The following is a 26,240-nucleotide window of genomic DNA, read 5'->3' as shown; positions in this document are numbered from 1 at the left end:
CAGGTAAAAATGCAAGTAGATTAATAGGAACCACCTTTGGTGGGAAGGTAACAGCATTCCATGCGCCTTTGGCGTTGAGTCATGCCAGCCACATGACCATGGAGACCTCTTTGGACAGTGCTGGCTCTTTGGCTTTGAAACTGAGATGAGCACCACCCCCTAGAGTCGGGAACGACTAGCACATATGTGTGAGGGGAACCTTACCTTTTTATAAGTACTTTGTTTCCACATGGAGTCAACTTCTGAACGTTGTGCTTGAAGTGGGAAGAATGAAACTTTGCTTTTGGGTTTTAATTGAGTAGATTGGTAGATCCTTATAGAAATGGCTTGTTCGTATTATTACGACAAAACAAAAAGTTGTGATTTGATGTTAATGCCTTATTTTACTGCAACAGAGAGAGAGTTGGGAGTCAATGTTTCTTTTACTTTTTCTCTTATCCTCCCTCACTTCTCTTCCCCTTCTTCCTCCCCGCTGTTTTCCTATTTCCCTTTGTATTTCGTATCTTATTTTATCTTATAACCCAATACAAATATTAAACAGAGATGTCTGCGACTAGGCACAGCGGCGTCAAAATGAAGTGATGCCATTAGACAAATAAGGCAGTTAATCATTTTGCATCCTGAGGTCTGATGAAGGATTAAGTTGTTGCATGATGTTTGTGTTATCATTGTGCCCTTCCTTCTCTCCATCATGGATACCTGTGATTGTTATGCTGAACTCGAAATACAGGTAAGTCCTCGACTTACAACAATTCATTTAGTGACCATTCAAAGTTACAACGGCACGGAAAAAAGTGACTTATGACCAATTTTCACACTTATGACCATTGCAGCATCGCAGTGGTCATGTGGCATTTACATTCGGATGCTTGACAATGGTGAAAACATGATGGTTTGCATTGTCCCGGGGTTACGTGATCCTCTTCTGTGACTTTCTGACCAGCAAAGTCTATGCGGGAAGCCTGATTCACTTAACAACCTGGTGACTAACTGACAACTGCAGTGATTCACTTAACAAACGTGGCAAGGAAAGCCGTAAAGTGGGGCAAAACTCAGAGAACAAATTTCTCGCTTAGCGACATAAATGCAGTTGTAAGTCGACGACTACCTGGAGCAAAATATTTGTCTGCAGAAAATAGTCTTTAAGGATGATTGAGTTCGTGCTAAGTTAAGCCATTTCTTATTGTAACTATGACTTGTTGAAGTAGCCCAGGGGTCGGCAACCTTAAACAGTTCAAAGAGCCACAAAGGTCCTAACCGGAAGCCCCCCGTTCAATCCTGGAGCCGACCGGAAATACGGTTTCTCCACCATAGAGTCTCCTCTTAGCGCGGCGTCCTTTTTCCTCTACTTGTCCTAACTGAAAGTCCTATCAATTGTGGAGCCAACTGGCGACAGGGAGCCGCAGCAGAGGGATGAAAGAGCCACATGCAGCTCCAGAGCCACAGGTTGCTGACCTCTGAACTAGCCTGAACAGGCCTGGTTCATCCACAATACTAAATCAAAGCTTGGCAACCATTTCAGTCTCCACTACACAACTTGGGGGGATTTTTTGCAATTAAAGTATGTGTGTTACCACTGAAATGTACTCTCCCTCCTTTGCATGAGGCTATATAAATACATTCCTCTTCAAAATGATTGTAATTATTAGCCAGCTAATGATTCATTTAGTTAAGTGGTTTAAATTAACAAAGTAAAATGGACTTTTCAACACAGATTGTCTGATTGGACAAACATGAGCCAGGGTATTTTGCTAGCTGTGCTATGGAACTCAAAAGTTCAATAGAAGAGGTCCGACGGAAAAGAAAACTTCAGGATCAAAAACAAAACAGAGGAATGTAAACGGGAGGTCCTTTTCTGGATGTGAACAGCAAACTAACCCAATGGTCTGCACAAAGGGAAAAAACTGGGATTGGAATGAAAGCAGCAAAAAATGTAAAATCCAAGGTAAAAACAATTACATTGCAATGGCAGTATTCCAAGACACACAAAAGCAGGAAATATCAGTAATTACAGTTTAAATAGGGAGGGAACAGTTAAATTAAAATCAGTAATGCAGAAATAGAAAATGGTCTGTATTTTTTCCTAGTGCGCTCTCTCTCTCTCTTTCTCTTTCTTCTTCTTGTTTCTCTGTTTCTCTCTCTCTCTCTCTCTTCCTCTTTCTCTGTTTCTCTCTCTCTCTTCCTCTTTCTCTCTCTCTCTTCCTCTTTCTCTGTTTCTCTCTCTCTCTTCCTCTTTCTCTCTCTCTCTCCTCCTCTTTCTGTTTCTCTCTCTCTCTCTCATTCTGTTTCTCTCTCTTTGTTTCTCTCTCTCTCTGTTTTCTCTCTCTCTCTCACACACACACACGCACACACGCACACCACCACACCACCACCACCACCACCATCAGCACCTCCACAACTATTGAAGTTCCTAATTCCATCCACTTCTGATGCATGTGCCAGAGTTTTTCAGCTTCTGAAAAACTCTCTGCCTCCCCCCCACCCGTGGACACAGGTGGGATTAGGAAAACCTCCATCTAAAGCAGGGCTCTCCAACCTTAGCAACTTTAAGTCTGGAGGACTTCCAGAATTCCCCAGCCAGCTAAAGTTGTCAAGGTTGGAGAGGCCTGATCTAAAGGTTGGGTGTTCATAAATTGGCTACTTGACCGGGGGGGGGGGAATAAGGAGTGGGCTTGTGCTACAAGTGATCAGGCCAAGATAGTTACAGAGATAAAATGCAGGTCCCCTTCCAGATTCCGTTGGTTCTTGTACAATCTGCTCAAAAGCACCCGACTTGTTTCCAACTGAAAACAAGACAATCTGGTGAGATAATTTGGGCTGAAACAATGGGTGCAGTGGTGGGTTTCAAAAAATTTTCGAACCTACTCTGTGGGTGTGGCCTCCTTTGTGGGAGTGGCTTGCCGGTCATGTGACCTGGTGGGAGTGGCTTGCTGGCCATGTGTTTTCTTTCTTTCTTTCTTTTCTCTCTCTCTCTCTCACTCTCACTCTCACTCCCTCTTTCCTTTCTTTTGTCTCTCTGTCCCTTTTTCCTTTTTTTCTTTCATCTCTTTTTCTTTCTTTTTTCTTTTTTTTTCTTTCTTCCTTTCTTTCTCTTTCTCTCTCTGTGTGAGTCTGTGTGTGTGTGTGTCTGTGTGTGTGTGTGTGTGTGTGTGTGTGTGTCAGTGGTGGGTTTCAAAAATTTTTGGAACCTCTTCTGTAGGTATGGCCTGCTTTCCGGGTCCACTGGTGGAACCTCTTCTAACCGGTTCGGTAGATTTGACGAACCGGTTCTACTGAACTGGTGCAAACTGGTAGGAACCCACCTCTGAATGGGTGGAAACTAATTAAGGAGAAAGCCAACCTAGAACTTAGGAAAAATTACCTAACCATTAGAACAATCAACCAGTTGAATGGCTTGCCTCCAGAAGTTCTGGGTGCTCCATCACTGGAAGTTTTTAAAAAGAGTTTGGACAACCATTTGTCTGAAATAGTCCAGGGTCTCCTGTTTAAGCAGGGTTTGGACAAGAAGACCTCCAAGGTCCCTTCCAACTCTGTTATCCTCTTATTCTGACCTTCCCCACTACCAAACCCGGTTCCTGGATAGAGAACTGATCTCAAATCCTACTCTTAGAATGGAATTTGGAGAATGTGTGGGTGCTTGTATAAAACATCTGACATGCTGCACGTATTGGCCTGAAGTATAGTGAGAACATTGTTCTGAAAGGAAATGCAAATAGGAACATATCCTGGGAGAGGAAATAAGGTTAGGAATGCATACTTTGAAGGGATCATTTCCTTGCAAATGCCTGTTTCAATGCAGCAAAAAATATATTGCAGATAGCTATGAATTTGAGGTAGAACTGAATTAAGAGCAAACAGACATCAAAGTGAATGGGAGCCACGTGGTTTATTCATCCTGTACTTGTTGCCCTGGCAACCAATGACATTTTGGTGAATTGCACACACACACACACCTATTGAATCTTTTACCAAATTCCTGCACTCAGAGGCTTTGTTGATATTCGAAAAGGCTGCTTATACATTCACTCAAGGCTGGTCATCCCCTGATGGCAGCTCCAAGTTGCCATAGCTGATCAAGCCAACCACAGCTGTCTAATGGGAAATGCACATCTGTAGAGCTTCGGCTGGGAAGGAAGCTGGGAAAATGACTGCCGCGCATTCCGCATCCCGTTTGCTGTATTCGGCCATTTTGTTTCAGATATTTAATCTTTCATTCATTCGTGGATGCCAAAAAAACGTCAAGGACAAAAAAAGTCCATTGGTGCAATCAAAATGCAACCTGTTTTTTTATGTGTGGATGCATCATGCAAACAGGGAGAGGTCTGATCACTCTATAGCTGCAGGCATTTTATCATTTTTTACCATATCCTATGGATTTCCTTCCTTCCTTCCTTCCTTCCTTCCTTCTCTCCCTCTGTTTTTTTCTCTCCTTTCCTTCTTCCTTTTTCTCTTCTTCCTTCCTTTTTTCCTTCCTTCTTTTACTCCCTCATATCTCTTTCCTCTTTTCTTTCCCTTTCTCTCCTTTTCTTCTTCCGCTCCCTCCCTTCGTCTTTCTCTTCTTCCTTCCTTCCTTCCCTTCCTTCCTCCCTCCCTCTGTTCTTCATTCTCTCCTTCCCTTCTTCCTTTTTCTCTTCTTCCTTCCTTCTTCCTTTTTTCCTCCCTCTTTCTACCTCTTTCCTCTTTTCTTTCCTTTTCTCTCCCCTTCTCATTCCTTCCTTCCCTCCATCCCTCCCTCCATCTGTCTCTCCATTCCTCCCTCTGTCCCTCCCCATCTCTGTCTTCCTTCCTTTCCATCCCTCCTTCCTCTCTTTCTCTCCTTCCTTCCTTCTTTCTTTTATTTCTGTCTTTTCCTTCTTTCCCTCCCTCTTTCCTCTCCCTTCCTCTGTCTGTCCTTTCTTTAATCTTCTTTTCTCTCCTTCCTTCCTTCCTTCCCTCCCTCCCTCTCCCTCCATCAAATGTGATTCTAATGTAAGCAAGAAAGAAAAACATCAGCATTAAAAACAAGGAACGCATTGCATCCAAGGACATTCCCACGTCTACATCTAATGGGACAGCCCAATGTCTCAGGTTTTCATGTTGTTCACCTCCTTACTACAGAGATTTCCCTTTGTTATCTTGGTAAAGAGTTCTTTGTTCAGACTTCCCCCAACCTTCAGCCTCTGTCTCCAAGCTTGTACCAACGTCCAGTTGGAGCCATTTGGATCCCTGCTGGAATTAAAATGAAAAAAGAAGAAGATGGGAGAGCAAACCATTAAAGGGGATCAGTCGGTATCGTCTCTCATTAATTAACACCTTCAAGCACTTTCAGAGTCTGTCAAGATGACTCTTCACATTTGTCCTTAAGACAGTCAGAAGTGAGCCACAGCTTTGCCAATATTTCTTGTTTTTTTCCCCTTTGTTCAAGTTTTTTCTGTCTTTGAATATCATCAGGAGAAGCAGAAACATTTCAAAGTAAGATAAATTGGCATCTCCTTTTTCCACTGGCTTCCTTGCTGCTGTTTGAACTGCTGTGAGAGAAATCCAAAAGCTGCACTCACCTCTCTTAAAGTTTTGGGAAACAAGCCAAGAAGCCCACTAAAAATGGCGTCCTTCATTCATTCATTTATTTGTTGTTAATTTTCCCCATGCGTTTTCGGTTATGTGGCTCTAAAGCAACGTCCCCCAACCTTTTGGGTACCACCAGGGACTGGTTCCGTGGAGAGAGGTTTTTTTCCCACGGACCGGAAGGGGCATGATTTTGCATGCTGCTTGCATTCCCCGTATGAGGTTTCACTTGTTTGCGTGGCCCAGTTTCTGGCATGACGTGGCCTGGTGCTGGTCTGCAGCCCTGGGGTTGTGGACTCCTGCTCTAAAGGCAGCTTTTCTCAATCTTGGTAATGAGGGAAGACACACACACACACACACACGCTCTCCTAGAAGAACGAAATATTTTGAGAAATATTAAAAAGGCAGAATATTATATTTCCCTAAAGGAGGAATGGAGAAACATGCTGTTGGAGACACAAAGAGACGCACACCCCTAACTTCCTTAATAACCCCCAGCAGATATTTTTTGCCCATTAAGAAAGACTGGGCCATTCTATCTACAAAACTGTTGTGGCCCACCAGCAACCAGCAGAGCTGGCAGCAGATTCGGACAGTGAGGAGGTTGGGGAGGAACATCGGCCAGTCCTGGAGCGTGGGGAAGGCTCAGACGAGGGCTCTGCAGCAGAGGCAGAGAAGGGACCAAGGCCATCTGTTAGTTATTTGCTGCCTACAGAATCTGACATCAGCGAGGCAGAAGAACAGTGGGAGCCTGTTCCCAGTGTGCACATGCGCAGAGCTGCCAGAAAGCAAGAACAATTAAGAAAACAGGGTCGACTTGGGAGTAAGGCTTGAAGATGATTGGCCCCTCCCACAAGACATAAAAGAGGAGCAAACGGGACGTGAGCTTTTGCAGGAAGCAATGAGTTCATCTGGTCGGTTCAAGCTTTGAAAAGTTCTGTTTGACTCTGTGCCTTGCTCCACATTTGGCAACTAGGTTCCTGGCAGCATTCCCAGGGAGATAAGGTGGGTGTTTATCAACATACTCCTGAAAGACTGTGGCAACTCAAGCAGACATCTGTCGGAACCTTCACAGACTGTTTGTGAAGCTTTGCGGACTGTTAATGACTATAATTTACAGCCATGTAAATAAAAGGAAGGTTTTGGGGACTAAGATTGTGGTTTATGCTTTCTCAGGAAGCCTAGGTCAGAATGAAAACAAAAGACCTTCAGCTCCAGGATGATAGGATTAAGACGTGAACCTCCAGGACACAATAGGATTAACCCGCTAACAGCAGAGCTCACTACATTGTACAATCTCCTAGCGACATTGCATCACAGTCAACCAAACTGAGCTCAGACAACCAACAGCCAGCTATGACCTCTACAACAGCCAATGGAATAAATGTTCTTGCGCAGGAATAGGAAGTTCAAGTGCAAAGCCCCAGAGAAGGTATAAATAACTCTCACTCTGCACTCCATGTGGTCAGCTTCTAGGACCTCAAATCCATGTGGTTCTGCTTCATCATTAAACCATCTTTCCAATCACCCTCCATGTTTCCAATGTCTTTCTCCCAGCTTGGAAGTGAACCAGATGGATATTTTCCCCAGCAGTAACTTTAAGATGGATGAACCACAACTCCTAGGATTCCCCAGCCAGTATAGGAATGAAAGCTTTAAGCTTACTAATAGGCTATCATTGTTGACATTCTAAAATCCATTTGAGTGTTCACAAGAGTTAAAGTTCTTCAGTTCAATTTAATAATGATTAGGGGACTGGGGGGTAAAATATATGAAGAGGTTGCAGGAACTGGATCGGTCTAGTTTAATGAAAAGAAGGACTAGGGAAGACATGATAGCAGTGTTCCAATATCTCAGGGGTTGCCACAAAGAAGAGGAAATGAAGCTATTCTCCAAAGCACCAGAAGGCACGACAAGAAGCAACGGGGTGGGAACTAATCAAGGAGAGAAGCTACTTAGAACTAAGGAGAAATTTTCTGACAGTTAGAACAATTAATCAATGGAACAACTTGCCTCCAGAGGTTGTGGATGCTCCAACACTGGAGGTTTTTAAGAAGATGTTAGATAACCATTTGTCTGAGGTCGGGTAGTGTTTCCTGCCTAAACAGGGGGTTGGACTAGAAGACTGCCAAGGTCCCTTCCAACTCTGTTATTCTATTCTATTCTATTCTCATTCTAGCCTTGGGAAGATGGCCCGGTACGTGTCAAATGATCACAACTCAGTGTGATTCAACCAGGAACAAAATTAATAAGTAAAAAATAATAGTTAAAATTGCAGAAAGGCAATAAAATCAATAAAATCAAGAGCCGAGATGGCGCAGTGGTTAAATGCAGCACTGCAGGCTACTGCTAGATCAGCAGGTCAGCGGTTCAAATCTCACCGGCTCAGGGTTGACTCAGCCTTCCATCCTTCCGAGGTGGGTAAAATGAGGACCCAGATTGTTGGGGGCAATATGCTGACTCTCTGTAAACCGCTTAGAGAGGGCTGAAAGCCCTATGAAGCGGTATATAAGTCTACTGCTATTGCTATAAAAAAAAAAAAACTAGCCTCGTGGTACAATTACAGCCCCAATAAAAATAACACTTTTTCTGACTATAAAATTCTAAACCTATTAATGTTATACCTCTTGCCATCTGACTTTGCTGGTAAGATTTACAACAAAACAGTTGTAACAGCTACCTCTGCAAATTGCCAGGTGCAGGTCGTAATTTAGAAAATGTTATACCATTCTAATGAGTAAAATTAGACTGATCATAAGAATCAAACATGTTTGTATACATACATACATACACATACACAGACACACACAAACACACACACACACACACACACAGAGAGAGAGAGAGAGAGGGAGAGATTTTGATTAAGAATTTATCAGAAAAAAGTAAAAATCGGAGAGAAGTGCAAGAAAAAAAATTGAAAAGAGAGAAAAGATGCAAAAAGGAGTTTCTTATCTTCTTTGCAGCAGTTATAAGCACAATTCTAAATTTACCCTTTTACTTTATGGCTACAACTTAACTCTCTTGTTCTATAATCTATGCTATCTAATCAACAAAACCATAACTCGTACGTTCATTATTATTTTTTGGATTTCATGCACAAAGTCCAGAAGGGGTTTCCAGTAAGCACTAAATGCAAACATTGTCTTTTCACTGATCAAAGAAGTTAATTTAGCCATCTCGGCAAGTTCTATCAGCTTTATCAACTATGCCTCCATTGTGTGTAATGCCGAATCCATCTTTCTGCACACAAAACCCTTTGATGATCAAGTAACAATCACTTTGTACATTCATATGGAAAAAATTCAGAGTTAGTGGTTGCCTTTCTCTGCTTTTCCCTGTCATTGCCTTCAAAAGGTGTGAACAAGTAAAGAAAAAAAATGCAAAAAGGGGGCTAATAATTCTCAGAATGAGAGAGGAGGTGGTGGAAATACCTCTCCCACAGAGCATCTGTTGTGTGTGTAAATAGATCTATATTTGGTTCCTGTCATTTCCAGAGAAGGGAAGGAGTAACCTCATCTGCAAACCTAGAGAATTTGGTTTCCACATTGCCCTAGTTGGGACTGAAGTATACTGAAGAAACTGCTACTGGCTACATGGTCACCACACATTCCGAAATTAATCATGAAGGTCAACTTCAGAATCTGGGTGATGAGGGATTACTAGGCAGAGGAAGCCAGCTGGAGGCTGAAACCTCTGAAGAACAGTTGCAGGAATTGAGTATGCTTAATTTAGGGGAAAGAAGGAGTAGGGGCGACATGATAGCAGCCTTGCAATATCTAAAGGGCTGCCACAAAGAAGAGGGAGTCAGTCAACCTATTCTCCAAAGCACCAGAGGGCAGGACAAGAAGCAATAAATGGAAACTAATCAAGGAGAGAAGCGACCTAGAACTAAGGAGAAAGTGCCTAACAATGAGAACAAGTAATCAGTGGAATTGGTTGCTTTCAGAGGTTGTGGGTGCTCCATCACTGAACAGCCATTTGTCTGAAATGATGTAGGGTTTCCTGCTTATGCAGAGGGTTGGACTAGAAGTCCTCCAAGGTCACGTCCAATTCAGTTATTCTGTTATATTATTAATTCTTATTCCGCTGGGTGAAAGAAAATTTCCTTTCAGGGTGCCTTCAGAGGGGAAGGGAGACCTGGACATGTGCTTATTCCTTGTGCTTGCTCAGCTCTTGCATATACTCTTGGGGGCCACTAAAATGCATCCTCTTCTTGGTACCATCTTCTCTCCAGCAATATGAAACCTACCTGGCTTTTTGTGCTTGTGTTTAGTCTCACGTGAAGATCTCCTCCTGTCAGGGGACTTTTTCAATACTATCCCACGAAGAGCTGTCCTCTCCTTGAGAAACAGTTGGAAGACTTCTCAAGGAATTTTTTTTTAAAAAAAAACACCTATTGCCTGATTTCTCTGCTCCTAATTCAGATGGAGAAATTGAGGTTGGCGTGTTGTCTTCCAGCATGAAAACAACCTTTGAAGTTGTCTGCATAATCAAGGAATCGAAGCAACCATCAGCCATCAAGTCACGGGTGGGATTCAGCCAGTTCGGACTGGTTCGGGCAAATCGGATGCTAACTTTGCATCCGGTTTGCCAAACTGGTTGTTACAAGTACTGGCTGCCCCGCTCCCCCCCCCACCTTGCCCCTCCCAAGAGTCTCCACATAGCAATAGCAATAGCAGTTAGACTTATATACCGCTTCATAGGGTTTTCAGCCCTTTCTAAGCGGTTTACAGAGTCAGCATATTGCCCCCAACAACAATCCGGGTCCTCATTTTACCCACCTCGGAAGGATGGAAGGCTGAGTCAACCCTGAGCTGGTGAGATTTGAACAGCCGAACTGCAGAACTGCAGTCAGCTGAAGTAGTCTGCAGTGCTGCATTTAACCACTGCGCCACCTCGGCCTGTTCATGATGCTAGGTAAGTGCAGGGCCCATACGGAAGCTATGGGAGGGTGAAAAATGAACCTACTGGAAGTTCCGGAAGTCCAGAAACAGGCGTGTTTCTGGCTTCGGGAGGGCCTCTGGAGCCCGGGAGAGGCCATTTTCGCCCTCCCGGAGGCTTGAGGAAAGCCTCCGGAGCCTGGAGAGGGCATAAACACCCTCCATGAGGAGGCCAAGGAGGCCACGCTCCCAATGGCCACGCCCATCCAGCAATCGGGCAGAGAAACCGGTTGCTAAAAAAATTTCAATCCCACCCCCTGCATCAAGTCCTTGTGATATTGTGGTCAACAGTAATTATTCTGCACTGTGGAAGAACTGTTGGCCGTAAACTGGAGAATTGTTTCAAAGCCCAACTCTAGGCAGGTGGGTCACAAGTTGACACCCCCCCCCCTCTGCTACAGAATGTCCAGGAGCAACAATCTACCATCTTCATTTAGGAGATGGATGAGAACAAACTGCCTAGAAAGCTTTTTGTTTGGATGTCATGATGATACGGAAACAATTATGACCAATCGTTCTCCACCTGCGCCCAACTCCTGGAGGCCACAATTATCGTCCCCTCTGAATCCACTGATCTCCTCTGTGGCCAATGCAGTTCATTATAGCCCAACTCTCTTTCCATGGGGAGACACGTCCTTTTATTATCTACCACAGCAGCATGAAAATGTAGGACAAAGAGGGATTATCTGGATCTTTAAAGAGGAGGCTGTTCCCATTGCCTGGAGAGGGACATTAGAAGCTATTTCAGGATTTGGAAGAGCCACTGGGCAGGCGTCAGTGGCTGGTTCTCTGATTAGTTCTTGTTTAGCGTCTAGGAAACAGGAGCATCAAGTCTGTGGGTTGTTTTTACGCTTGCGACACCTGCTTGTTTGGGGATAATAGAAGTGCTTGTTTAAGCTGATCTTTAGAGTTGCGGCTCAGATAGAATAGCATGCAATTGCGACCAACAATGAAAATTTCCCAATCAACATGTACGGGGATGGATGAATTGGGCAGCTTTCTTTTCCTGCAAAATCTCAAGCCCTCCCATCTCTCCAGATTACAAAAAGAAAACCTTATAACAGGAGAACAATTCAAAAAAGGAGCTGCCCCAAAAATTAATGATATAGAACAGGGTTCAGCAACCTGCGGCTCTGGAGCTGCATGTGGCTCTTTCATCCCTCTGCTGCGGCTCCCTGTTGATGGTCGATGCCACAATTTTGAGAGGCGCTCCCGGTTGGGGGTGGGGGAAACAGGGCACTCCAGGAGGAGACTCTATGGCAAGGGGTGGGTTTTCTGGTCAGCTCCACAATGGATAGGGCTTTCAGTTAGGACAGGTAGAGGACACTGCGCTAGGAGGAGACTCTATGGTGGGGGAACCAGACTTCTGGTTGGCTCCAGAATTGAATGGGGGGCTTCCGGTTAGGACCTTTGTAGCTCTTTGCGTGTTTAAGGTTGCCAACCCCTGATATAGAAGCACAACATGATATAGCTATCATTAGTAAGGTGAATAGCTTGAAATGGCTGAGCAAATACAAACATATTTTTCAAGTAAACAGTTATTTGAAGTTGCAACTGCCAAAACATTTTAGCGAGCGAGATTCGAACAGCTCAACACAATGGTCTGGTATGGGAGATTCTATTCTATACCCTACAATTAGCATCTCTGCATTTGTGGAGTGGCAGAGGTAGAAGACCTGGCTCACATCTATTGGATTGTTGCTTGTATAAGAGGGTGAGAGGCAGGTACCTTGGTCCATATACAGAACGAAGGACCTATTGAGATCCCCATATCAAAACAACTTACTTTATGTGTGACCACAGCCTGAAAATAACATTGAACACAGCACAGTACTTAAACAAAATGGTTCGGTTGAGATCTGCATACGTGGGACTGATTGGGGCAGATTGTAAGAGTAACACCGAAATATACTTTTATGTCATTTTACTATTTAACATACTTACATATTAAATTATATTGTATCTTATCCTATAACTATTGTATTTTACCCTACTCTTAGTTTAAATTGTTTTTATATGATTTTATTGGTGATATGCGTTTGAACCTTCTGCTTTGATATGGCCTATAGGCCAATCAATAAAGCTATAATGGGTAAAGGTTCCCCTCATATGTGCAAGTCATTCCCGACTCTAGGGGGTGGTGCTCATTCTCTGTTTCAAAGCCGAAGAGCCAGCACTGTCCAAAAACGTCTCCGTGGTCATGTGGCCGGCATGACTAAATGCCGAAGGCGCACAGAATGCTGTTCCCTTCCCGCCAAAGGTGATCCCTATTTTTCTACTTGCATTTTTACATGCTTTCGAACTGCTAGGTTGGCAGCAGCTGCGACAAGTAATGGGAGTTCACTCCATTATGCAACGCTAGGGATTCGAACCACCGAACTGCCAACCTTTCTATTGGACAAGCTTCGCATCTTAACCACTGAGTTACTGCAAAGCTATAATAATAATAATAATAATAATAATAATAATAATAATAATAATAATAATAATAATAATAAAAAAACCATACAGTATTCCAAGTTCTTGTTTTAAAATGAGTCAGATTTAAGAAGGACAGTTATTCCTCACCTGGAACATAGCAGGTTATACAGATGGACTCACGTAGCTGTTACAGGAGGAAACAAGAAAAAAAAGAAGACATGAATTTAGATTCAATGCTTCCAGCATCACGTAGATGCTGCCTGAATCTTCAGTTGCTAAGCACACAAAATATCCCTGACAACATGGACACAATCTATTTCTAATTTTTGTCCCCACTGGAATATATCTTCAAATGTGTGTTGTTGCTTTTTTTTTCACGTGCACAAAAGAAGGAAAGGTTAAAATGATATAGATCAGCAGAGGACATCAACGAGTCAAGATTGCCCAATCTCAGAAGATTGAAAGGAGGAGGAGGAGGAGGAGGAGGAGGAGGAGGAGGAGGAGGAGGAGGAGGAGGAGGAGGAGGAGGAGGAGGAGGAGGAAGAAGAAGATTACTTTATGGACAAAAATGCAAAAGTTGGTTGCAAAAGTTGATGGAATTAGGAGAGATGACTCAATTGACTGCTTTGTTTAAAGAAAAGAACACCATGAATTTTCTTTCATCTTGGAAACCGTTCCTGGACTTTGTGCTTGAAGTGGGGGGGGGGGGGAACACAAAACTCTGATTTGGAGTTTTGTTGAGTAAATAGGTTTGTTGTTATAGAAATCATATTCTTTTAATGACCCCATAATCCCTTGCGGAATGGAGTATGGGCAGTTGAATGGAGCTGAATGTTTACTGGCCAGATGCCCTTCCTGTCACCAATGCCGAGTTATATTCAGCAGATATATTCCCATCGTTACTACAGAGAGAAATGTCTGCCTCTACCTAGGATTGAGCTCAGAGCCTCCTAATTGTGAGATGAGAGTTCTATTGCAAGGCCACCACACCACTCGTTTGTTGTTATAGAATGGTGAGCATATATTACTACATAAAAGTAAAAGGCTGGAGCTTTATGTTATTACCTTATTTTACTGTATCAAAATGATTCGGAAATCAATGCTTTCCCCCCCCCCTCTCGTTTTCCCTTCTACCCTACACTTTTTCCTCTTTCCCTTTTCCTCCCTTATTTTACCATTATTTCCATTTTTCTTTGCATTTCTGTATTTCATATTTCGATAAACCAATAAGATTTTGAAATGGAGGAGGGAACCACAAAGGCACTATAGGAATCTGTACAAAGTTAAGTCTCCGACTTTTGGGACCAGACTTTCCATGGCTAAGCAAAGAGATGGATAAGTGAGTTGCACCTGAATTGCAACCTCTCTCCTTTTTTTGCCAGGGTTGTTAAGCAAATCAGGTCATTAATGAGCCATGGTGGCACAGTGGTGAGAGTGCAGTACTGCAGGCTACTTCCGTTGACTGCCGGCTGCCTGCAATTTGGCAGTTCGAATCTCACCAGGCTCAAGGTTGACTCAGCCTTCCATCCTTCCGAGGTGGGTAAAATGAGAACCCAGATTGTTGAGGGCCACAGGCTGACTCTGTAAACTAGCAATAGCAATAGCAATAGCAGTAGACTTATATACCGCTTCATAGGCCTTTCAGGCCTCTCTAAGCGGTTTACAGAGAGTCAGCATATTGCCCCCAACAATCTGGTCCTCATTTTACCCACCTCGGAAGGATGGAAGGCTGAGTCAACCCTGAGCCGGTGAGATTTGAACCGCTGACCTGCTGATCTAGCAGTAGCCTGCAGTGCTGCATTTAACCACTGCGCCACCTTGGCTCTTTTTGAACCTCTTACAGAGGACTGTAAAGTGCTATATAAGTCTTAAGTGCTATTGCTATTAAGCAAATTAGGCTTACCCCCATTGACTTTGCTTGTTGAAAGTCAGCTGAAAAGATTGCAATTGGCGATCGCCGGATCCCGTGCGATGCAAATGTTATAAATAAATATATGCTGTTTGCCCAAAGCCCAAATTTTGTTCATGTGACCATGGGGATGCAGCAGCAGTCATAAGTGTGAGTACCAGTCATAAGTGCCATTGCAACTTTGAACAGTTGCCAAAGAAATTGTTGCAAACCAAGGATTAGATCTAGGTCATTTGATGGGAGGTCACAGGTGAATTCCAGGACTGGAAGCTACCCTGAGAAATCAAAAACTGCATTGATGCAAACAAGCTCAGCTCAAACATCTTTACAGATAGTCCTTGACTTATAATAGTTCATTTAGTGGCCATTTGAAGTCACAGCGGCACTGGAAAATGTGACTGATGACCAGTGGTGGCTTTCAAAAATTGTTCAAACCTACTCTGTGGGTGTGGTCTCCTTTGTGGGAGTGGCTTGCTGCCCATGTGACCGGATGGTAGTGGCTTGCCGCCTATGTGACTGGATATGAAGATGCCGACGACACTTGTCAGAACCACCTTAAATTACCTCACACACAGCACTGGCATGCATAAGAATAGGATGTAAACTTGTTTTTTAAAAGGCATCTTTGGTTTGCGTTAAAACAACTTCAACACACGGAATATTCTGATTTCACCACAAACGCAGTAGTCATCCTTACCTTTCACAGAGGCATTGAGTTTTATAAATATGAGCATGATAGTGTAGAATAATCATATCCAAAGACCAGTGGTGAGTTTCAAAAAATTTTGGAACCTCTTCTGTAGGTGTGGCCTGCTTTCCCGGTCCACTGGTGGAACCTCTTCTAACCGGTTCGGTAGATTTGACAAACCGGTTCTCCCGAATAGGTGCGAACTGGTAGGAACCCACCTCTGTTGATGACCCTTTTTCAGACTTATGACTATACAGCATCCCCACAGTCACTTGATCAAAATTCAGATACTTGGCAACTGGCTCCTATTTATGATGATTACAGAGTTTTGGGGTGATGTGATCCCCTTTTGCAACCTTCTGACAAGTAAAGTCAATGGGGAAACCAGATTCCTTTAACAACTGGGTTACTAGCTTATCAACTGCAGTGATTCACTTAACAACTGTGGCAAGAAAGATCATAAAATGGGGCAGAATTCAATTAACTTGTTTAGCAATCAATTTTGGGCTCAATTGTATTGATAAGACCTCCCTGTACTTTGTTTCTCACACTTTTTGCCTGTCTCTTTTCACCTGTCTCCCAACTTCTAACCAATTTTAAGCATCTCCCTGGGCAAAAACAAATCCCATCAGAACCTGGATCTTTGATAGCGTGCAAACGGCTTCCCTTTTAATCCACAGCTTTCCATCTGTTGAGATTTCTGTCCGTTGATAGTTCTGCAGAGTTGCCATCAATCCTTTTTGATAGCATGCCACATTGGAGGGGGCAGGATTTTAATGAGTTCATCAACCATTTACAATGAATATATTTTTTCCAACTATAAAGAAATACATTTTCAATATATTGGTTGGTAATTTCAAGTGTTTGGGAGGAATTAATCACTTGGTTTTTGTTTCCCCCCCAAAAAAAAATTATAGCACACCCACCCACCACACACACACTTTCTACCCTGTTTTCCCCAAAATAAGACCTCCCTGGATAATAAGCCCAATTGGGAATTTGAGCGCATGCGCTAAAATAAGCCCTACCCTAAAATATTTAAATGCATGTGTAGCCGGTCCCCGCCATTTCCTGGGGAGGAGGGGAAAAATGCCCCATGCACCTCCGGCCCTCTGGAATGGCCCTCTGGAATGATCTCCCCATGGAGATCCGGACCCTCACCACCCTTCAGGCTTTCCGCAAAGCCGTCAAGACCTAGCTGTTCCGACAGGCCTGGGGCTGATGAGTTCCCATCCCCACTCCAATTGTGTGGCTGTTGACTGTTTTTAAATTGTTTCCGTATTTTGTTTGCTTGCCTTTTGCTTTTTTCTGTATTATTCCCTTCCCTTTTGGTTTGTTAGCCGCCCTGAGTCCCTCCGGTAATAGGGCAGCATACAAGTGTAATAAACCTTGAAACCTTGAAACCACCTGCCATCCACGCGGAATGGCCTCGCAGAGACTGCTCCCGCAAACCCTACCTACCACACCCCTTCTCTTAATGGTGGCTGCAAAAAGTGTTGCACTTAGCAACACTAAGGCTGGCAAGAATGTGCCGAAAACAGAGACAGATGTTCCAGCCCTCTCTGGATCAGCTGATCTGCGGGCTGCAGGCCAAGGTTAAGGAACCTCCTGCACCTCAAAAATAATAAGACCTCCCCAAAAATAAGGCCAAGTGCTTATTTTGCGGGTAGTGTAGGAGCCCTAAATTTACAGCAAAAAATTCTTATGGCATCTTCCTATTTCCAAGTAAATTCTTTTCTGTATTTTAGCCTAGCATCCCACTGGTCCGTTGGTGAAAATGTCTTCTTGGATGTTGTCAAGGAATAGAACTTCAGCTGGTAATAGGCAGAGCTAAGTGTCTCCTTTTCACTGAATTTCAAGAAACTCCCTAAAGAAATTTGGTCCCTGGAATTGCCCGCCAGCATCCTGAGAGCTGAGCTGAACCCAACAACCAGCAGGAATTAAATTAGAAATAGTTAAATTATCCAATCTGGAGCCTTAGCTAGGAAGGTGAATCAAACATGATGCATCTGTACCCCAATGCATATTTGCTTATTAAAATAACACCTGGTCTCTCTCTGTTTCATCCTACATATTCCATTTTTGCTATCTTCCAGATGCTTAGTTAATTAGCTTTAACAAGGATGAAACGGCCTCCTTGAAACTCCATTTCATTTCTTGGGAGTTCTGGCTATTGGTCTCTTTGCTCCTCCAGAGTCCAGCCGTGGGGAAGGCCACTGATCTCTCTTTGTGTCTGGTTTGTTTTGAAGTCTGTAACTCAAAGGCCTGCATTGTGGACGGGATCTCGTGAGTCACGGCTTTAAAAAAACTCCTGGGGTTTGTTTGATCCACCATTTGTTTTACCCATTCTTTATTTCCTGCTCCGGTGACTCGTCCATATGGCAGAGCAAAACAAACACACTCCATTCACCTCCCCTGTAAACCACCTGGCCTCTCCATCATCACTCAGCCAAAAGCTTTTTTGGTGGGTTTTTTTTTAATTGGTGGGGGACACATACAGTCAATATTATCCCCATTGATAGTCCCCATTTTGAACTGGTAACTATAAAGCTGAAAGGCTGATTTTTTATAAGAATTGTAGAATAGCAGAGTTGAAAGGGACCTTGTAGGTCATCTAGTCCAACCCCCACCCACCCAAGCAGGAGAACCTACACCATTTCTGAGATATGGCAGTCCAGTCTCTTCTTGAAAGCATCCAGTGATAAAGTTCCCACAACTTCTGAAGGCGACTTCTGTTCTATGGGTTGATTGTTCTCACTGTCAGAAAATTTCTCCTTATTTCCAGGATGAATCTCTCCTTCTTCAGTTTCCATCCACTATTCCTTCCCTGGCCTTCAGGTGCTTTGAAAAATAGCTTGACCCCTTCCTCTCTGTGGCAGCCCCTCAAATATTGGAAGACTGCTATCATGTCTCCCCTGGTCCTTCCATTCACTAGGCTAACCATGCCCATTTCCTGCAATCGTTCTTCATATGTTTTAGCTTCTAGTACCCTAATCATCTTGGTTGCTCTTCTCTGCACTCTTTCTAGACTAGAGTCTCAACATCTTTTTTATAATGTGGTGACCAAAACTGGATGTTGGAAGGGATCTTTTGTTCATCTAGTCCAACCCCTCATCCAAGCAGAGACCATACACCATTTCTGACCTATGGCAGTCCAGTCTCGCCCTGAAAGCCTCCAGTGATGAAGTTCCCACAACTTCCAATGGCAACTTCTGTTCCATCGGTTGATTGTTCTCAGTGTCAGACAATTCCTTCTTATTTCCAGGTTGAATCTCTCCTTGATCAGTTTTCATCCTACATTCCTTGTCTGGCCTTCAGATGCTTTGGAAAATAGTTTGACCCCCTTCTCTCTGTGCAGCCCTTCAGTCTCTGGCCATTTGAAAAGTCAGATCCAACTTGGAAACATATCTACATACATTCATACATGCATACACACACATACACATACACACACACACCAGAGGTGGGTTCCTACCAGTTCGCACCTATTCGGTAGAACCGGTTCGTCAAATCTACCCAACCGGTTAGAAGAGGTTCCACCAGTAGACCCAGAAAGCAGGCCACACCTACAGAAGAGGTTCCAAATTTTTTTGAAACCCACCACTGGTCCTTGGATATGATTGTTCCACACTATCATGCTCATATTTATAAAACTCAGTGCCTCTGTGAAAGGTAAGGATGACTACTGCGTTTGTGGTGCAATCAGAACATTGCGTGTGTTGAAGTTGTTTTAACACAAACCAAAGATGCCTTTTAAAAAACAAGTTTACATCATATTCTTATGCATGCCAGTGCTGTGTGTGAGGTAATTTAAGGTGGTTCTGACAAGTGTCGTCAGCATCTTCATATCCGGTCACATGGGCGGCAAACCACTCCCATCCGGTCACATGGGCAGCAAGCCACTCCCACAAAGGAGGACACACCCACAGAGTAGGTTCGAACAATTTTTGAAACCCACCACTGACACACACACACACCTATATATACATGCATGTGCACACCCACACACACCAATTCTGAGCTTTGCATTCTATTATTTTTCCCCTTCATTTTCTACATTTTTTTTCCTTTGAATCTACCAACTGTAGAACTGGACAGGGAAACATTCTGACTGTCTTTTGACTTTGCAGACCAAGATTATACAGTTTATGGTACAACTTCTGTCCTGCCACCATTGTTATATCTATGGATGTTTGCAGGAGAGGAGTGTAAGGGGACAAATGACCATCGTGATACCATGATGTGAGCTCCACGTTTTCTGCACTTGTGTCTCGATTTGCAGACGTGTGCATAAGGGACAGAGCTTGCATGATGACCCTGGCTTGGTCATTTCAGTAAGTCGATAGATTCTGCAGACACTTATTTCAATAAGCTTATCGATTCTGCAGATACTTCTGATCCCTTCAAGCCAATGGTCCCTTCACACGCATTTCATGGTCCAAGCTTTTGCGATGCTCTGGATGCTGCAGAATCTGGCATCTACCTGGAGGAATAGGAACCTGGTTCAGTTGATCAGCACACAGTATAACAGGGTCCACTTAACCAGTTTAAATCTGGAAGGGAAGATTATACTGAAGTTGATGGTTTTCTTACAGATGTTTCATTACCGGAACCAGGTAACATCATCAATGCTAGCAAGAAAACAACCAAGCTCAAGAGAACATTGTGGACCACACATTTCAACCCTGAGCTACAAATATTTTTCTTTCGTTGTTAGATGCGAAGTCGTGTCCAACCCCCCATGGACAAGGTTCCTCCAGGCCTTCCTGTCCTCTACCATCCTCTGGAGTCCATTTAAGCTCACGCCATCTGCTTCAGTGACTCCATCCAGCCACCTCATTCTCTGCAGTCCCCTTCTTCTTTTGCCCTCCATCTTTCCCAGCATTAGGCTCTTCTCCAGGGAGTCCTTCCTTCTCATTAGGTGGCCAAAGTATTTGAGTTTCCCCTTCAGGATAGCAATAGCAATTTAGCAGTTAAACTTATATACCGCTTCATAGGGCTTTCAGCCCTCTCTAAGCAGTGAGCATATCGCCCCACAGTCTGGATCCTCATTTCACCTACCTCGGAAGGATAGAAGGCTGAGTTAACCTTGAGCCAGTGAGATTAGAACCGCTGAACTGCAGATAACAGTCAGCTGTAGTGGCCATCAGTACTGCACCCTAACCACTGCACTACCTTCTCTTTAGAAGGATCTGGCCTTCTAAAGAGAAGTCAGGGTTGATCTTCTCTAGGACTGACCAGTTGGATGGCCTTGCAGTCCAAGGGACTTGCAGGAGTCTTCTCCAGCACCATAGTTCAAAGGCCTCCATTCTTTGGAGCTCAGCTATATTATTCTCCTTTATTAGTTGGTAATTTGTCAGTCTTTTAGGAAAGTTTTCTTCTCAAGTCCAACCCCTTGTCGCTTTTTCCCCTCAGTGTCATCAATAATGAATGTCAGGGGATTTCCAGAACTTCAGGCTGGGTGTTTTTCCACTTTACCTGAAATTGCAAAGGATTGAGCCTGGAAAAGTATAACTTGGGGTTGTGGTTCTTTATTTTTTTCAATCTTTCTCTTTTTCTTTCTCTCTCTTCTTTTGCTTTAGCATCCTCTAGTGGTAGGATCTTAGATAGGAAGAAAAGGCCTCAAAAATTCCTTCTTAGGAATGCAGTATATCCAGCGATTAGTCCAATTTTACACTGGGTTTATTTAATGCATTGTTGTTGTTATTGTTAGTTGTGAAGTCATGTCTGACTCATCACAATCCCATGGACAACATTCCTCCAGGCCTTCCTGTCCTCTACCATCCTCCGGAGTCCATTTAAGCTCAACTGCTTCAGTGACTCCATCCAGCCACCTCATTCTCTGTCGTCCCCTTCTTCTTTTGCCTTCAATCATTCCCAGCATGAGGCTCTTCTCCAGTGAGTCCTTCCTTCTCATTAGGTAGCCAAAGTATTTGAGTTTCATCTTCAGGATCTGGCCTTCTAAAGAGCAGTCAGGGTTGATCTCTTCTAGGACTGACCAGTTTGATCACCTTGCAATCCAAAGGACTCGCAGGAGTCTTCTCCAGCACTAGAGTTCAAAGGCCTCCATTCTTTGGTGATCAGCTTTTCTTATGGTCCAACTTTCACAGCCATCCATTGCAACTGGGAAAACCATAGCTTTGACTATACACACTTTTGTTGGCAGGGCGATGTCTCTGCTTTTTAGATGCTGTCTAGATTTGCATTAATTTAACACATTAATTGCCCTCAAATGGAGCTTCTCCAGGCATCTTGTAATCTGATCTTCTATTACCTGATCAGGTCCAAACCTCAGGACTGAAACGTGTCCATCACACACTTCACTTACAACAGCAATTGGGACCAGAGTTTTCGTTGCTAAGCAAAGTGATTATTCAATGGGTTGCACCTACTTTTATGAGATTTTATGGCATAGTTGTTAAGTGAATCAGTGCAGTTAAGTAAGGATCATAGTCACTCAATGAATCTGACCTCCCCAATTGACTTTGCTTGTCAGAAACCTTCTAGGAAAGTCCCAAATGTTGACTTCAGGCTGGTTTCCACATGACCATGAGGATGCTGGGACAATCCTAAGTACCCGGAGTAGTGTTACTTCTCTTGTTTCAGTGCCATTGTAGCTTTGAATGGCCACTAAACAAATGGCTGTAAATCAAGGATTAACTGTACCCCATTTTAAACAGTAAACATTCTCCATATTCCTTCCTTTTTATTTTTACTAATACTCTTGCCTGAGGGAGATTTCTTGACAAATGTGCATCATTTTGTGTGGTTAACTTAATAAGCCACCTTCCATGAGTCGAGTAGTCATATAAATTGGATGGATCGATGAAAAAAGACAGAGAGAGAGGGAGGAAGGGAGAGAGAGAGAAATTGGATGGATGGATGGATGGATGGATGGATGGATGGATGGATGGATGGATGGATGGATGGATGGATAGATAGATAGATAGATAGATAGATAGATAGATAGATAGATAGATAGATAGATAGAAGCCCTAATACTCTTAGGGCCTAATACTCTTACCTGAGGGAGATTTCTTGACAAATTTGCATCATTTTGTGTGGTTAACTTAATAAGCCATGAGTTTCATGAGTTGAATAGTCATATAAATTGGATGGATTGATGAAGAAAGACACACACACATACACACACACACACACACAGAGAGAGAGAGAGAGAGAGAGAGAGAGAGAGAAATTGGATGGATGTATAGATGAATAATTAGATAGATAGATAGATAGATAGATAGATAGATAGATAGATAGATAGATAGATAGATAGATAGATAGATAGATAGATAGATATGTAGATAGATAGGTAGGTAGGTAGGTAGGTTAGGTAGGTAGGTAGGTAGGTAGGTAGGTAGGTAGGTAGGTAGGTAGATAGATGATAGATAGATAGATAGATAGATAGATAGATAGATAGATAGATAGATAGATAGATAGATAGATAGAAGCCCTGGTGGTGCAGTGGTTAAAATGCAGTATTGTAGGCAAATTCTGCCCCCTGCCAGAGGTTCGATTCTCAGCGTTGACACCACTTTTCCGAGGTGGGTAAAATGAGGACCCAGATTGTGTGGAGCAAGATGCTGACTCTATAAACTCCTTAGAGAGGATTGTAAAGCAGTATATAGATATTGCTAAGAGCTAGTGCTAAATAAATAAATAAAACCACCGTCCCTATACATGATGAGTGAAGGGGTTCATTCATGTTTCTGTTGCTTTGGTTCACTAATCAAAATTTTTGCAAGCTACAAGGAATGAAATTACGCTACGAGCTACGCTTCGTTAGATACAGGGAATGAAATGAAAGCTATACCAGGATTAAAATCGTGTTTTTCCCTTGAGAATGCAACAAGTCATAGATGCTTCTGGCCAAACCAGAATGGGGACAATGGCCTGGTGTTGGTCTTCGTACTTTCTTACCTCTGAAATGAATAATCAGGTCTTGTCTTTGAAGAAATGCCTCCATCATCTATCAAGCAAGAGGCATCTCGGGGACTGAGTTGCTTGGCAAAATTTGTCTAGCTTCCTTCTAATTAGGATTTTGACTAATCTGCTGGGAGCCGCTGACAATTAATATTGATGAGACCAGAAGAAATAATAATAATAACAGTAGACTTATATACCGCTTCATAGGGCTTTCAGCCCTCTCTAAGCGGTTTACAGAGTCAGCATATTGCCCCCAACAACAATCCGGGTCCTCATTTTACCCACCTCGGAAGGATGGAAGGCTGAGTCAACCCTGAGCCGGTGAGATTTGAACCGCTGAACTGCTGATCTAGCAGTCAGCCTGCAGTGCTGCATTTAACCACTGCGCCACCTTGAAAGAAATAGGAGAGGGGGGGATGGATCCAAAATAATTTGATTTAATTTCACAGTAATTTGAATTTAATTAAAATGTCTCAATATGATCGTGCTCTGTGTATTGAAGACTCTTCTCTTTCCACCACATTAAAAATGACAACTTGGTTGCAATTGGGGTGGGGGACTATGTTTGAGGGTTTCTGTTAGGTAAGCTCCCCTTTGGGAGAGTGAGTACGTTCAGATAAGTGTTGTGAGAGTTGTGTTGGAGAACACACAAACCAGCATACAGAGACACTGCAGTGTAAATACGCTTTTATTTTCATGGAAATAGAGGTATCAGAGTCCATCAAACAGTCCAAGTCACATACGGATAAGACAGTCAGTCATCAATGTTTTTCAATTAAGGGATACTCCAAATAACATAGTCCAGTATCATATAATCAGTTCAGTACTCAAAGTTTGCTAGCAGTTGCAAAACTTACAATAGCTCACGGCACTTTTTAACAGCCAGCTTCCACAACACTCAGATCAGATCAGCCTAGCACAAAACAGAGAGCTAACAGTCATTCTGGCTCCCTCTTATGGCCGTTTGAGGAAAACAGCAACCAATCACATTTTACAGTATGCTTTAAAGAAACAAGTACAGCATTGTTACATGAGTTATATATTGCCAACCCAACTGTTAGATTATATTCCTAACAGTTTCTATGAGCAAGGTGGAGTGGGGGAAATGGGACATTCTTAGGTGGCTCATCTCAGCAATAACGTGTAACAAAGTGCTCTGTTTGAAGGAGTGAATGCTACTATACTCAAAATTATTTACAAAATTAATACTGTGTTTCTCTGAAAATAAGACAGGGTCTTATTTTCTTTTGACCCCTGAAATAAGAGCTTGGATGGGGAGGTCTTATTATTTTTAAGGTGCAGGAGGCCCCTGAACCTCAGCCCACAGATCGGCTGATCCGGAGAGGGACGGAAGTTGTGTCTCTGTTTCTGGCACACTCTTGCCAGCCCTAATGTCGCTGGGCCTGCCGCTCTTTTTGCGACCGCCACTAAGAAAAGGGGCATGGTAGCTAGGGTTTGCAGTAGCGGCCTCTGCGAGGCCATCCCGCATGGATGGCAGGGGCTTGTGGGGTGTGTGGGGCATGTTCCCCCTCTTTCCCCTCCAGGAAATAGTGAGCACTGGCTGCGCAAGCGTTTAAATGTTTTAAGGGAGGGCTTATTTTAGCGCATGCACTCAAAAGCCCTATTCAGCTTATTATCCAGGGAGATGTTATTTTGGGGGAACAGTATATCAGAAGATCAGGTTAGAATTCTGCTGTGAGACGCTTGGTACTTTCTGGGCTTGGTTGTTCTTTTGCAGACATTTCATTATCCAACTAGGTAACAACATCAATGCTAGAAGGGTTAGGGGGTTTCTGTCTGTTTTGGCGCTGGTTCCACCACAAAACCGCATTCGACTAAAGCGCGCTCGACGAAACCGCGTAGCTTACATCATCAACAGGGCGACAACAGCGCGGAGACAGAAGCACACTGTAAACGCTAAACCTAAAATTAACCCCTAAACCTAAACCCCCTAAACATAATCCTAAACCTAACCCTAAACCTAACCCTAATCCTAACCCTTAACCTAACCCTAAACCTAACCCTAACCCTTAACCTAACCCTAAACCTAACCCTAACCCTTAACCTAACCCTTAACCTAACCCTAAACCTAACCCTAACCCTTAACCTAACCCTTAACCTAACCCTTAACCTAACCCTAAACCTAACCCTAAACCTAACCCTTACCTTAAGTTGAATCGGCTTGCTTTCAAAGCGCTATTTAAAGCGCCCTTCTTTCTCTGCGCTCGCTGTTGTCGCCCTGTTGATGACGTCAGCGATGCGGTTTAATCGGGCGCGGCTTAGTCGAGCGTGGTTTTGTCGTGCCACGTTTGGCACTGATGATGTTGCCTAGTTGGGTAATGAAACATCTGCAAGAAACCAGCCAAGCTCAGAGAGCACCAAGGATTCCAGTTTTCGGGCCCCGAGCTACAAATATTCTCAGCTGTTAGAATTCCACTTCCTGCATTGGAAGATTGGGGGCCCCAGAAAAAAACCCTCCCATTTTGTGACCCAAAGGTGCTTTTCCAAAAGAGAGGTGGACTTTCTTGGTGGCAACACAATAGGAGCAAAGAAAGACAGAAAACAGTTTTCTACTACAATTTAGATATGAAAAAACACAAAAAGCCAGAAGAGAAAGGGCAGTGACATGTGACAGAGAACTGACTGATGGGTGAGAAATCTGTCAAACAGAGAGCTTACTCAAACAGAAAAGAATGTTTTCTTTCTTTCTTGATAGAAAGTTCCCTTGTCTTTTGGGAAAGCACCTTTGGGACAACCGTGACCTGGATGATTGAGAATATCCATAGACTTTTAATTTTGTGAG

General features: G+C 43.3%; 1 protein-coding gene across 1 annotated transcript in view; it reads left to right on the top strand.

The window, feature by feature from the left end:
* SLCO3A1 (solute carrier organic anion transporter family member 3A1) overlaps nucleotides 1-26,240 on the top strand; it is a 156,867-nt gene that overhangs the window by 96,161 nt on the left and 34,466 nt on the right.

The sequence above is a fragment of the Thamnophis elegans genome, chromosome 16 (genome assembly GCF_009769535.1).
Source record: "Thamnophis elegans isolate rThaEle1 chromosome 16, rThaEle1.pri, whole genome shotgun sequence".
In the NCBI taxonomy this organism is placed as follows: domain Eukaryota; kingdom Metazoa; phylum Chordata; class Lepidosauria; order Squamata; family Colubridae; genus Thamnophis; species Thamnophis elegans.
Note: the sequence above shows the minus strand (reverse complement) of the source record. Positions and strands in the feature narration are given on the sequence as shown.